The sequence below is a fragment of the Sus scrofa genome, chromosome 13, assembly GCF_054392235.1.
Source record: "Sus scrofa isolate SSC_HxYL_T2T_F1_AM1 chromosome 13, Sscrofa_HxYL_maternal_Yorkshire_Landrace_v2.0, whole genome shotgun sequence".
NCBI lineage: Eukaryota > Metazoa > Chordata > Mammalia > Artiodactyla > Suidae > Sus > Sus scrofa.
The window spans coordinates 94,409,438-94,422,957 of NC_139395.1; positions in this window are offsets into that span (position 1 = coordinate 94,409,438).

The following is a 13,520-nucleotide window of genomic DNA, read 5'->3' on the forward strand; positions in this document are numbered from 1 at the left end:
GTATTTTTTTTTTTTTCTTTTTTGCCACACAGGCAGTACGTGGGAATTCCTGGGCCAAGCACTGAACCTATGCTGCACAGCAGCAACCAGAGCCACAGTGGTGAGAACTCAGGAGCCTCAACCTGCTAGGCCATCAGAGAACTCCCTGTGCCACATCTTCTTAATCCATTCATCGGTTGATGGACATTTAGGTTGTTTCCATGTCTTGGCTATTGTGAACATAGGGATGCACAAATCTTTTTCACTGAAAGTTTTGAGCAGATATATACCCAAAAGTGGGATTGCTGGGTCATATGGCAGTTCTTTTTTTTTTTTTTTTTTTTTTTTTTTTGTCTTTTTTGCTATTTCTTTGGGCCGCTTCCGCGGCATATGGAGGTTCCCAGGCTAGGGGTCTAATCGGAGCTGTAGCCACCGGCCTACGCCAGAGCCACAGCAACGCAGGATCCGAGCCGCGTCTGCAACCTACACCACAGCTCAGGGCAACGCCGGATCTTTAACCCACTGAGCAAGGGCAGGGACCGAACTCGCAACCTCATGGTTCCTAGTCGGATTCGTTAACCACTGCGCCACGACGGGAACTCCAGGCAGTTCTATATTTAGTTTTCTAAGGTACCTCCATATTGTTTTCCATAGTGGTTGCACCAATTCACATTCCCACTAAGAGTGTAGAAGTGTTCCCTTTTTTCCACACCCTCTCCAGCATTTGTTATTTGTAAACTTTTTAGTGATGGCCATTATGACTAGGGTGAAGTGGTACCTCATTATAGTTTTGATTTGCATTTCTCTAATAATTAGTGATGTTGAGCATTTTTTTTCATGTGCCTACTAGCCAAACATATGTCTTCTTTGGAGAAATATCTATTTAGGTCTTCTGCCCATTTTTTGATTGGGTTGTTTGTTGTTTTGTTGTTGAGTTGTGGGAGTTTTTTGTGTATTTTGGAGATTAAGCCCTTGTCAGTTGTATCATTTGCAACTGTTTTCTCCCATTCCATAGGCTAAGACAATTTTATTTTATCGAGGTAGGTATACCTTGGTATATAAGTAGCCACTCACACCATGGGTGAGCCTACATTTCAGCCGATCTGAGCTGCTCACAAAGGGCCACATCCATGATGGGCCAGTGTCCTAGTTATGGAGAGGCAGAGGTCAAGTTTGTGGTCCACTCTCCCACTCTGAGTTAGGGGTGTCTATACCAGAAGGCCAGTTCCAGTAGTAGAAAAGTTATACTCATTTCTACCTCACATAGTACAACATTATATTTATTTTTTCCTAATAAATACCTGCAAATACCCAGTTCAACAATTCTGCTCATAGTAAAAAAACAAACAAAAAAACCCCCCACAATTCTGCTCACATAATGCTCCAAAACCTCGGTGTCCTCTTTTAAAGGGCTGCTCATGTATGTCTTGTGGTTTATCCAGGAGCCTGTGGGTGGACAGGGTAGGGCAAATCTGGTGCAGAAGCCAAGTTTTCCAGAGATTCCTTCTCATATGAGACCCTGGGTCATTGTCTAGTGTGGTGGTTCCCAGGTTTTGGAAACTTGTGAATTATGGGGGTAGTTATTGGAGAAACAACATAGACCTATCTGTTGTTGCTTTGGCACATCAGGATATTAGTAAAACCAAATTCTATGATCAGTTTAGAAAAGAAGGGATATTTTAACACCGAAAGTTTTGAGAATACTCAAAAAATGAAGTTATTCTTGTTTTACCAAAGAACAGAACAGAGCATAATGGGCCTCTTTGGGCATCTGGGATCCCTGGACGAGTCCCTTTATAGGAGGCTGGCTGCCTGCGCATCTGAGGTCTTGTGGACCAATAGCAGACATCCATTCAGGATGTAAGCCTCTGAAAACACAGACTCCACTGTATCAAATCCAGTGTTTCACCTGCCAAGTCTGTGGCAGGTCTCCATCTTTGGACTCTGGGACCTACGGGACAGGTGTCTGACATTGCACTTCACACATTGTTCCGTGGTTCTGACTGCCTCACTCAATGGCTTGCTGGCTAAAGACAGGAACTGCGTTAGATCTGGCTGCTGGCTGCCCGGCACAGTGCCCAGCACTCAGCAGGTGCTGACCGAATGCTTATTGCCTGAATGAATTATACTCAATTTCACTCTTTTGTATTTCCAATTAAATAATTAAGGAAGTACTCACTGTAAGCTACTTCAAATGAAAGGGGAAATGGCTAATTTCATGCTGAGAGAGGAAATATATTTGCTACCTTTTCCCAAGGCTATTTTATAGCTACTTGATTTCCTTTTAGGTTGTGTATTTTCTACTGGGCAACCTACCCTCCACAAAAGAGAGGAACTCATGCCTTTCGCTGCCCCACCTTCTAGAACAGGGGTTCTCAGCCTCACTGCACATTAGAATCAATTGGGGGAGGTTGAAATACTGATGCTCAGGGAGTTCCTATTGTGGCGCAGTGAAAACAAATCCAACTAGTATCCATGAGGATGCGGGTTCAATCTCTGGCCTTGCTCAGTGGGTCGGGATCTGGTGTTGCTATGAGCTGTGGTGTAGGTCGCAGACTCGGCTCGGATCCTGTGTTGCTATGGCTGCGGTGTAGGCCAGCAGCTGTAGGTCCAATTTGACCCCTAGCCTGGGAACTTCCATATGCTGCAGGTGGGGTCCTAAAAAAGCAAAAAACAAACAATGGTAAAAACAAAAAAACCGATGCATAGGGCTCCACCTCAGACCAACGGAATCAGAATTTCCGAGGATGGAGTCTGAGCATTGTTTTCTCGTGGTTTTCGTATTATTTTTTGCTTTCTTTTTTATTGAAGTATAGTTGATTTACAATGTTTCAGCTGTACAGCAAAGTGACTCAATTATATATATGTATATGCATATACATATGTATGCTTTTTCAGATTATTTTCCATTACAGGTTATTACAAGACATTGAATATATTTTCCTGTGCTTATAGGAGGTGCTTGTTGTTATCTATTTTATATATAGTAGGGTGTATCTTTGTTTTTCAATTTTTATTTATTTATTTATTTGGCCACGACCACAGCATGTGGAAGTTCCCAGGCCAGGGAACCAACCTGCACCGCAGCAGTGGCAACACTAGATCCTTAACCCAATGAGCCACCAGGGAACTCCTTTTTTTTTTCTTTTTTGGCCTCCCAAAGCATTGGAATTCCCATACCAGAGCTCAGATCTGAGCCACAGTTGTGACCTGTGCCACAGCTGTAGCAGTACTAGATCTTTTAACCCACTGTGCCGGGCTTGAACTTGCGTCCTGGCACTGTGGAAACACTGCTGATCCCATTGGGCCACATTGGAAGCTCTGATATAAAGTTATTTTTAAGATGTGATTAACAGTTTTTTGGCAGTTAAGGATCTGGCATTGCCAGGAGGTGTGGTATGGGTCACAAAGGTGGCTCAGATCACATGTTGCTGTGGCTGTGATGTAGGCTGGCAGCTGTATCTCTGATTCAACCCCTAGCCTGGGAACTTCCATATGCTGCACCTGTGGTCCTTAAAAAACAAACAAACAAACAAACAAACAAAAAAAACCTCAATTTCTTTGAGGAGAAAAAATATATATATATATTTTTGGTCTTTTTGCCTTTTCTAGGGCCGCTCCTGCAGCATATGGAGGTTCCCAGGCTAGGGGTCCAATCGGAGCTGTAGCCGCTGGCCTACGCCAGAGCCACAGCAACACAGGATCCGAGCCGCGTCTGCAACCTACACCACAGGCACGGCAACACCAGATCCTTAACCCGCTGAGCAAGGCCAGGGATTGAACCCGCAAGCTCATGGTTCCTAGTCGGATTCATTAACCACTGTGCCATGACAGGAACTCCAGAGGAGAAATTATTTTATTTTAGGATATTTTTACATAATCAAAAGAAGAGTATATACTATAATTAGTTAATTACATTAATAGTATTTTCCTATAGGTAACGTACACCTGGTAATATAGTTAACAAAGTGAAAAACTGTTTTTGTTTAACCTATTTTCACAAATGGTATTTATTAAGTAGTTTATTATGTGAGTTCTGTGAAAATGCACTATAGACCCCTCTTTGAAACAAATCTATAGAAATCTAAAATATTGGGGAGTTCTCACTCTGGCACAGTTAAGGGTATGGCATTGTCTCTGCAGCAGCTCATGTTGCTGCAGCGGTGTGGGTTCAGTCCCTGGCCTGGAAACTTCCACATGCCACAGGCCCAGCCAAAAAAAAAAAAAAATCTAAAATATCATTAAGATTTCATTAGTATACAAGAATACAATTCCAAACTGGAAATATTTTTTTGGCTGCCCCTGCAGCATGTAAATGCTCCCCAGGCCATGGATCAAATCTGAACTGCTGCAGTGACCATGCTAGATACTTAACCTGCAGTGCCACAAGAGAACCCTCAAATTGAAAATTTTATTTTCATTTTATTTTTAATTACTCAATGAATTTGTTACATTTATAGTTGTGCAATGATCATCACAACCCAATTTCAAATTGAAACTTTTAAAACATAGTAGCCTCATATTACATGGGAAGAAGATTTGAAAAGAGTTAATATTACTTCTTGACTCCAATTGCTCTTAATACTTTTCCCAAAAGATAATGATGAATGAGACACAGCAATTAGAGGGCAAAACTTACAAAATATAAAAAATCAGAATGTCTTAGGAGTTTCCGTCGTAGTTCAGTGGTTAATGAACCTGGCTAGGACCCATGAGGATGCAGGTTCAATCCCTGACCTTGCCCAGTGGGTTAAGGATCTGGCATTGCTGTGAGCTGTGGTGTAGTTCGCAGACGAGGCTCAAATCTGGGGTTGCTGTGGCTGTGGTATAGGCCGGCTGGCCGCTGCAACTCCAATTCAACCCCTAGCCTGGGAACCTCCATATGCCGTGGTTGTGGGCCTAAAAGGCCAAAAAAAAAAAAAAAGTCTTAGAATTCCACTTAGTGATGCTTATGTTTGGTTGGCCATTGGTTTTAATTACAATTTCCAATCTTACAGAAATTTTTTTTTACAGAACAAAGCTGTATATCCTTATAATAGGAAGGAAAATGAACATTCAATGTTAACTGTTGAGCCCTTTTCCTTTTTTTTTTTTTTTTTTTGTCTTTTTACGGCCGTACCTGTGGCATATGGAGGTTCCCAGGCTAGGGGTCGAATCGGAGCTGCAGCTGTCAGCCTATGCCATGGCCACAGCAACGTAGGATCCAAACCGAGTCTGACACCTAGACTGCAGTTGGTGGTAATTCCTTAACCCACTATCTGGATTCTTAACTGGCTGAGCCATGATGGGAACTCCGAGCCCTTTTACTTTTTGAGCTTAGTGGTCCACATATTTTTTTGTCTCTTTCCTCATGGCCTGGCATTCATATGATTTGTTAGCTTCTCCAATTTGACTGCTAGGGCATTGTTTCCTTTAATCTTCAATTTTCCTGACATGGATGCTATTGTTGGTTTTAGTTTCCTGAAAACATACTTACAAAATCATCAGTAGACGTACTAGATGTGATTAATATTTAAATCAGGAGATTCTGAGTAAAGCAAATTACCTTCTATAGTATAAGTGGGCCTTGAAATGGTTGCAGGCTTTAGGGAAAAAGACTGAGGTCTAGAAAAGGGATTCAATTCTGCCTTTAGACTGCCTTTTGCCTTTTTCTTTCTTTTCCTCTTTCTTTCTTTCTTTTTTTTTTTTTTTTTTTTTTTGTCTTTTTGCTATTTCTTTGGGCCGCTCCCGCGGCATATGGAGGTTCCCAGGCTAGGGGTCTAATCCGAGCTGTAGCCACCGGCCTACGCCAGAGCCACAGCAACGCGGGATCTGAGCCGCGTCTGCGACCTACACCACAGCTCACGGCAACGCCGGATCGTTAACCCACTGAGCAAGGGCAGGGACCGAACCCACAACCTCATGGTTCCTAGTCAGATTTGTTAACCACTGCGCCACGACGGGAACTTTCTTTCTTTCTTTCTTTCTTTCTTTCTTTCTTTCTTTCTTTCTTTCTTTCCTTTCTTTCCTTTCTTTCTTTCTTTCTTTCTTTCTTTCTTTCTTTTTCTTTCTTTCTTTCTCTTTCTTTCTTTTTCTTTTCTCCCTTCTTCTCTCCTTCCCTTCCTTCCTTTATTCCTTCTTTCTTTCTCTTTCTCTCTTTTCTTTTTCTTTTGTGGTTGTGCCTGTGGCCTGCAGAAGTTCTCAGGCCAGAAATGGAACCTGTGCCACAGCAGTGACCATGCAAGATCCTTAACCCCCTGAGCACCAGGGAACACCTCCTTTTTTGTTTTATGTTTCTATTTTTGTTTTTGTTCTAGACTCCCTTTGGATTCAAGACAGCAACGTGTACTTCTGCTGAAATTTCCAGCCTGCTGTCGTGCCTTGCAGATTTCAGGATTTTAGATTCGCCAGCCCCTAATTTCTTAAGATCAACCAGTCTCTCTCTCCCTCTTCTCTCTCCCTATTGGTTCTGTTTCCCTGGAGAAGCCTGGCTAGCGCAGTGCTCAATCAGTGATGGCTACTGTTGTTACCATCTAACTCAATACCGCCTGAGGCTGCTTTGGGGCAGTAAGTAAGGCTGCAGCTTTATGGGGCAGGACAAAGTGCATTATCCCAAGAAAGTGATAGCGATGCGCTCCCATTATAAAATTCCAGAGTGAAGTCCAGATGCCAAGATGAACACATGGCCCAGAATGTCCTTACCCCTTTCTTCCTCTGAGATGTAGAAATTCCCTGGAGGGAGTAGTGTCATGAAGCATAGGGCACAGAGCCCCCGACCTGGGGTTGGGAGCCCTGGTTTTGGCTCCTAGCTGTGCCATCAACTCATTGTGTGACCTTAGGAACGTCCCCTGCCTTTGGTGTCTTCCTGAGCAGGTTGGGCTGGGTGATGTGTGAGGAGGTATCCATCCCGGAGCCTCTGGGTCTAGAGTTTCCTTTGATGCATCCACTTGCAAAGCAGGTTTCCTACCAGTCTGCTGTCAACAGGAAAACTATGCACAACCTAAAAGTTGAGAGTTAAGTTTTATTCTGGGCAACATGAGGCCTATATCCCCGGAGGCAGCATTTCAGATAGCTCTGAAGTACTGGTCCAAAGAGGCAGCGGGGGAAGGTCAGTGCATATGTGATTTTGGTGAAGGGGGAGGGCACATGAAACCAAGCACATATTTTTACAGAAGGTTGCTGCTAGTTTCATGAAGGTTACTGGTAGTTGAGAGAAGCAGATGTCACCAGGAAGGATTTTAGTGCTTTTCTAGATATGTATGAGGAGATGCAAGAATTGGGCTCATAAAATCTTCTCCTGAAAATATCTATCTGAAGACCTGTTCTGCCAGTTTTTCCAGAGCACAGAGTACCTCACTCCTGATTCCCACCCTCAGCTCCTTTCAGGAGGGTCAGCAGTTGCAGTGGCTCATGATTGAATATGTGTAGAGGAAGATGGCAAGGGCCAGTATCCACTTCATGCTCTTTATTTACTTGTTGGCATCTGGTTTCTGCTTCCTAAATGGTTGCGGGTTGGGGCATTTGTATTTATGCTCAAGGGAGAGGCCACCTGGCTGAATCATGGCTGCCCCATCCTGGTTGGAAAGGATGCTTCGGACCTCACACCCAGGCTCCTAGGGATGGAGGCCCTGGGACCTGAGAAAGCTGGGCTCCTACTGGTCTCTGCTGCCGGAATGCTCTTCCAAGTCTGCTCAGGTCCTTGGAGACATTCCCTTCCCTGAAAACTTGCTTCAAAGAGGGCAGAGGCCACATACAGAGGACTGAATGCTGTTTCACAAACTTTGGTGAAAAAGAAACAGCACAGGTGTTCCCTGGCGGCTCAGTGGGTTAAGGATGTGGCACTGTCCCTGCATAGGTTTGAGCCCTGGCCCAGGAACTTTGCACACCATGGGCATGGCCAGACAAAATAAAACAAACAAAAGCCTAGCTGTGGTCCTCGTCAAACGATTCTAATTCTGACTTATGCCTCATCCTGCCTGATGTTAGGGGCCTGGGGACATCAGTCTTCAGACATTACTGCCAAGTTGTTTGCGGTCCCTTTGGGCATCTCTACTGTTTCAGTGCAATGCTGGTAAAGCTGGGAACCCCGGTGACCAGGTTGCAGTGTAGCCCATGGTCACCCTCTGAGCATCTGTTGCCACCACAGGGCATCTTCAGAACAACATTGAAATTTAGAGCCAGGGAAAATGTTCTGGGTGTGGGGGCTAAGCCCGACTTGGATGACTCTGTTCTCCATCTGCAGGATGCAAGACCTCAACTTGCTGCAAAACCAGCCACCTTCCTTGCTTCCAGAGTTGCCAGGGAAGTTTTTTGGGGGAGCCTCAAACACATTCCTCTCACCTTCCTCTACTCTGGTCTGCCCCGCCCCCTGGTGGAATTTGGCTGCTTGTGAAGCCACTTGTGGGTGGGGATGCTTTACTGCCATTACTGCCCAGGGCTGAGTCTCTTCTCTGTCGGGGGGAGCGGGGACATCTGTCCGCCTCTCAAATCTGTAGTCTTTGAGGGTCCAAGGGGCCACACAGTTGTGTTCTCCCTGCAGCTAGGCTGTGACCTCGGCAGAGGTGTTCAGGGTTGACCTGGGCATGGATGTAGAGTTACCTGTGTTCCTGGGGCTCTTGGGACCCTCCTAATGAGGTCTCTTCTGCGTCATCCTATGGCTTCATTGGACCCTGCCATACATCTGAAAACCTACTCCTCAGAAAGGCCCCACATATTGGTCATGAGTCTACTGTTTGCAAGCGAAGGAAACGCAACTCGAGTTGCTTACATTTTTTTTCTCTTTTGGCTGCCCCACGGCATATGGAGTTCCCGGGCCAGGGATCAGATCCGAGCCACAGTGGCGACTTATGCTGAAGCTGTGACAACGGCAGATCCTTTAATCCACGTGCCAGGCCAGGGATTGAACCTGTGTCCTGACACTTCAGAGATCCTGTTTCATCACAGCAGGAACTCCACAATTTAAGATATATAAATATCTTTTTTGGCCGCCACTTTGGGATACAGAAGTTCCTGGGTCAGAGCTAGGACTGGCTGAACCAGATCCTTAACCCACTGTGCTAGAGATTGAACCAGAAACTCCACAGAGACAATCTGGATCATTTACCCACTGTACCACAGCAGGAACTCCCACAATTTTTTTTATTTAAGGGAATTAGTTGGTTTATATCACTGAAAACCCATGGCAAGTCTTCAGGTATGGCTGGAACCAGGAGCTCAAACAATGTGGTTGGAACTCAATCTCTCCTGTCTGTTCTGCTTTCCTTTGCACTGACTTCACTCTCAGGCAGAATTTCTCCACTTGGGTGCCCTCAAGAGTTCCAGGCTTATGTCTTCTCTAGAGCTATCAGTCTTGGTGGAAAGAGAGTTTCTCCTTGCCCTCAGTCTCCACAAAATTCTGGAATTTGGTCTCCTTGGCTTCAGTGACTTGTCTGCCATTGAAGCGATCCCTGCAGAAAATGGGGATGAAACATACATCCCTCCCATGAGAGCAGAGGTAGGAGTGTGTATGGCTCTATATGAACTACTGGAATGAGGGGGAGAAGGTAGTTCCCCCAAAGAAAATCAAGGTTCTCTTAGAAGAAGGAAGGAGAATAGATGCCACACAGGACCAAAATTTCTGGTGTGTTCTACATCCAGGCCCATCTGCATCCCAGCATGGAGAGCAAGTAAGGCTCAAGCTGGGAACCCAGCTAGTATTAAATAATAGTACGGAAGAGGAGTGAGGATCATGTGATGAGAGGAACAGAGTGTAAGGGCTTTGAGAGGTCAGGGGAGAGGGGAGATGTTCTGCACTGGAGCTGTATCATAAGCAATGCTTCTCATTTTTTTTTTTTTTTTTGGTCTTTTGTCTTTTTAGGGCCTCACCTGTAGCATATGGAGGTTCCCAGGCTAGGGGTCTAATCAGAGCTGTAGCTGCCAGCCTACACCAGAGCCACAGCCGTGTCTTCAACGTACACCACAGCTCACAGCAACGCCAGATCCTTAACCCACTGAGCGAGACCAGGAATCAAACCTGCAACCTTATTGTTCCTAGTCAGATTCGTTTCTGCTGTGCCACGACGGGAACGCCGATTCTCAAATTTTAATATGCAGGTGAATCAACTGGGGCCCTGTTAAAATGTAGGTTCTGATGCAAGCTCTTCATCTTTTTCTTTTTCTTTTTCTTTTTTTTTTTTGGCTGAGTCTGTGGCATGTCGAATTTCCCCAGTCAGGGATCAAACCAGCGCCATAGCAGCAATCCAAGCTGCAGCAGGGACAATGCAGGATCCTTAATCCACTGAGCCACAAGGGAACTCCCACATCTGCATTTTTAACCAGACACAGGTGACTTGCATGCTCATTAAAGTTGGATAAACCCTGGAGGATAACCGCCCCTGAGGATGATTAGACCAACCAGCTTGCATATTTGAATGAGATAAGGAGCTGACATACCTGGAGTATAAGTTTGGCTATAGAAAAGCAAAATGAACAGACTTGTGGTTGCCAAGTGGGGTGGGGTGGGGGAGGGATGGAGTGGGAGTTTGGGATTAGCAGATGCAAACTATTACATGTAGAAATGGATAATAACAAGGTCTTCCTTGTTATACAGCACAGAGAACTATATTCAATATCCTATGATAAACCATAATGGAAACAAATATGAAAAGAATATATATATATATATGTATAACTAAATCACTTTGCTGTACAGCAGAAATTAACACAACATTGTAAATCACCTATACTTCAATAAAATAAATTAAGGGAAAAAAAGAAAGAAAAAAAAGAAAAGCAACATGAACTCCAAGCGTCAAACCTTCTAATGGGACATGCCCAGTTTCACTCCCTCTCCCCTGCCCCTGCCACAGCCTTCAAGGGCCAGATCTCAACAGGAAATTTTTGTAACAAATGACCCTACTCCCTTCCTTGGTCAGAGCTGATTGGACCCAGGGTAGCTCATGAACCCAGGGCATCTCTTCCAGATGCTGGTCAGGCCAGCAACCTCAGAGATGGCTGTCATGACAGGATTAGTGGCCCCAGAGTCACCTCTCTTGGAGCTTGGAATTAGGGATTTCCAAGAGAGGTTGTTAATTTACAGCAGGAGTAGGGGTCGGAGGGGCCCTGGTGACCACCAAATCCTGGAGGGGGCCAGTGCCTGAGGGAGCAGTTGATAGAGCAGCACCAGGGAGACATGCAAGGGAGGCAGGGAGGTCCTAGGGAGACCAGGAAGTTGAAGAGAGAGAAGGGACCAGACAGCGAATTAACCTCTGCTCCTGACAGCAGCCCAGTCTCAAGGCCATACATTTGAACCTCTTTTCTTTCCCTAAAGTCACTTCATCGTCTAACTAAAACACATTTGACAGTTTACATTTAACTGATTTACTTACCAACTATTGACAGACTTAAAGACAAATAATAATATTCCAAGTCCGGCGCGGGGGGGGGGGGCGGATCTCCAAATTGCTTTCACTTTAGCTCACATACATTAATTTTTGGGTACCTTTCCCTCTAAGATGATCATGTTAGCTGCCATTTCCCCCAGCCTTCCTTCTTCAGAGAACCTTAATTTTCTTCAGCGATGCAAGTAACTCAAATACTGCAGAGACCCTGACCCCAATCCTGGGCAGACCCCAGTTAGTCTGAGCCAGCCATGATGGTCTCATTTTTTTTGCCAGCAAATAGGGACAAACTTATGGCTTGGTCCTGGCCCATGAGATGAATGGAGAGGTCTGCCAAGAGCTTCTGGAGAGGGGTCCAAGTGGTCCAGTTTCCTAAGAAAGAGCCCGAAAGAGATATTTCCTTTTCCTATCGGACATCCAAAAATCTGAATGTGGGAGTTCCCTTCACGGTGCCTGGAAATGAATCCAACTAGAATCCATGAGGATTTGGGTTCGATCCCTGGCCTTGCTCAGTGGGTCAGCGATCTGGCATTACTGTGAGCCATGGTATAGGTCACAGAGACAACTCAGATCTCACGTTGCTATGGCTGTGGTGAATGTTAGCAGCTGTAGCTTCAATTTGACCCCAGCCTGGGAACTTCCATAGGCCATGGGTGCAGCCCTAAAAAAAAAAAAAAAGGCTAAATAAATAAATAAATAAATATATGAATGTGTACTATACTACAAAGCTATAGTCATAAAAACTGGTACTGGCACAAAAACAGACATATAAATCAATGGAACAGGATAGAAAGTCCAGAAATAAATCCACACACCTATGGTCAATTAATCTATGACAAAAGAGGCAAGAATATACAATGGAGAAAAAGATAGTCTCTTCAATAAGCGGTGTGGGGAAAATTGGGCAGCTACATGTAAAAGAATAAAATAAGAACATGTTCTAACACCATACACAAAAATAAACTCAAAAAGGATTAAAGACCTAAACATAAAACTGGACACTATAAAACTCCTAGAGGAAAACATAGGCAGAACACTCTCTTACATAAATCACAGTAATATATTTATGGATCCATCTCCTAGAGTAATGGAAATAAAAATGAAAATAAACAAATGGCAACTAATCAAAAGCTCTTGCACAGCCAAGGAAACCATAAAGAAAACAAAAATCAGCCTACGGAACAGGTGAAAATATTTGCAAAAAATGTGACAAAGGATTAATTTCCAAAATATACAAACAGTTCATACAGCTCAATATCAAAAAAACAGTCGAGTTCCTGTTGTGGCTCAGCAGGTTAAGAACCCCACTAGTAAGGATGGGGGTCCGATCCCTGGCCTTTCTCATTAGGTTAAGGATCTGGCATTGCCACGAGCTGTGGTGTAGGTCGCAGACATAGCTTGGATCTGGCATTGCTGTGGCTGTGGTGTAGGCCTGCAGCTGTAGCTCCAATTCGACCCCTAGCCTAGGAACTTCCATATGCGGAGAGCATGGCCCTATAAAGCAAAAACAAAAACAAAAACAAAAAACAAACCCACAACAAAACAAAACAGTCCAATTAAAAAATGGGGGGAGTTCCCATCATGGCTCAGCAGTAACAAAACTGACTAGTATCCATGAGGATGCGGGTTTGATCTCTGGCCTCACTTATTGGGTTAAGGATCTGGCATTGTCATGAGCTGTGGTATAGGTTGAAGACACTGCTTGGATCCCGTGTGGCTGTGGCTGTGGTGCAGGCCCACAGCTACATCTCCGATTCAACCCCTAGCCTGGGAACTTCCATATGCCACAGGCATGGCCCTAAGAAGAAAAAAAAAAAAAAGGAAAGCAGATCTAAATAGACATTTCTCCAAAGAAGACATACAGATGGCCAAAAGTCACCTGAAAAGATGCTCAACATCACTAATTATTAGGGAAACGCAAGTCAAAACTACAATGAGTTATCCATCATCTCATATCATCAGAATGGCCAGCATGAAAAAGTCTACAAATAATAAATGTTAGAGAAGGTGTGGGGAAAAAGGACTGTTGGTGGAAATGTAAATTGGTACAACAACTATGGAGAACAGCATGGAGGTTCCTTAAGAAACTAAAAATAATGCTATTATATGATTCAGCAATCCTAACTCTTGGGCATATATTTGGAGAAAACCATAATTGAAAATGATACATGCACCTCAATGTTC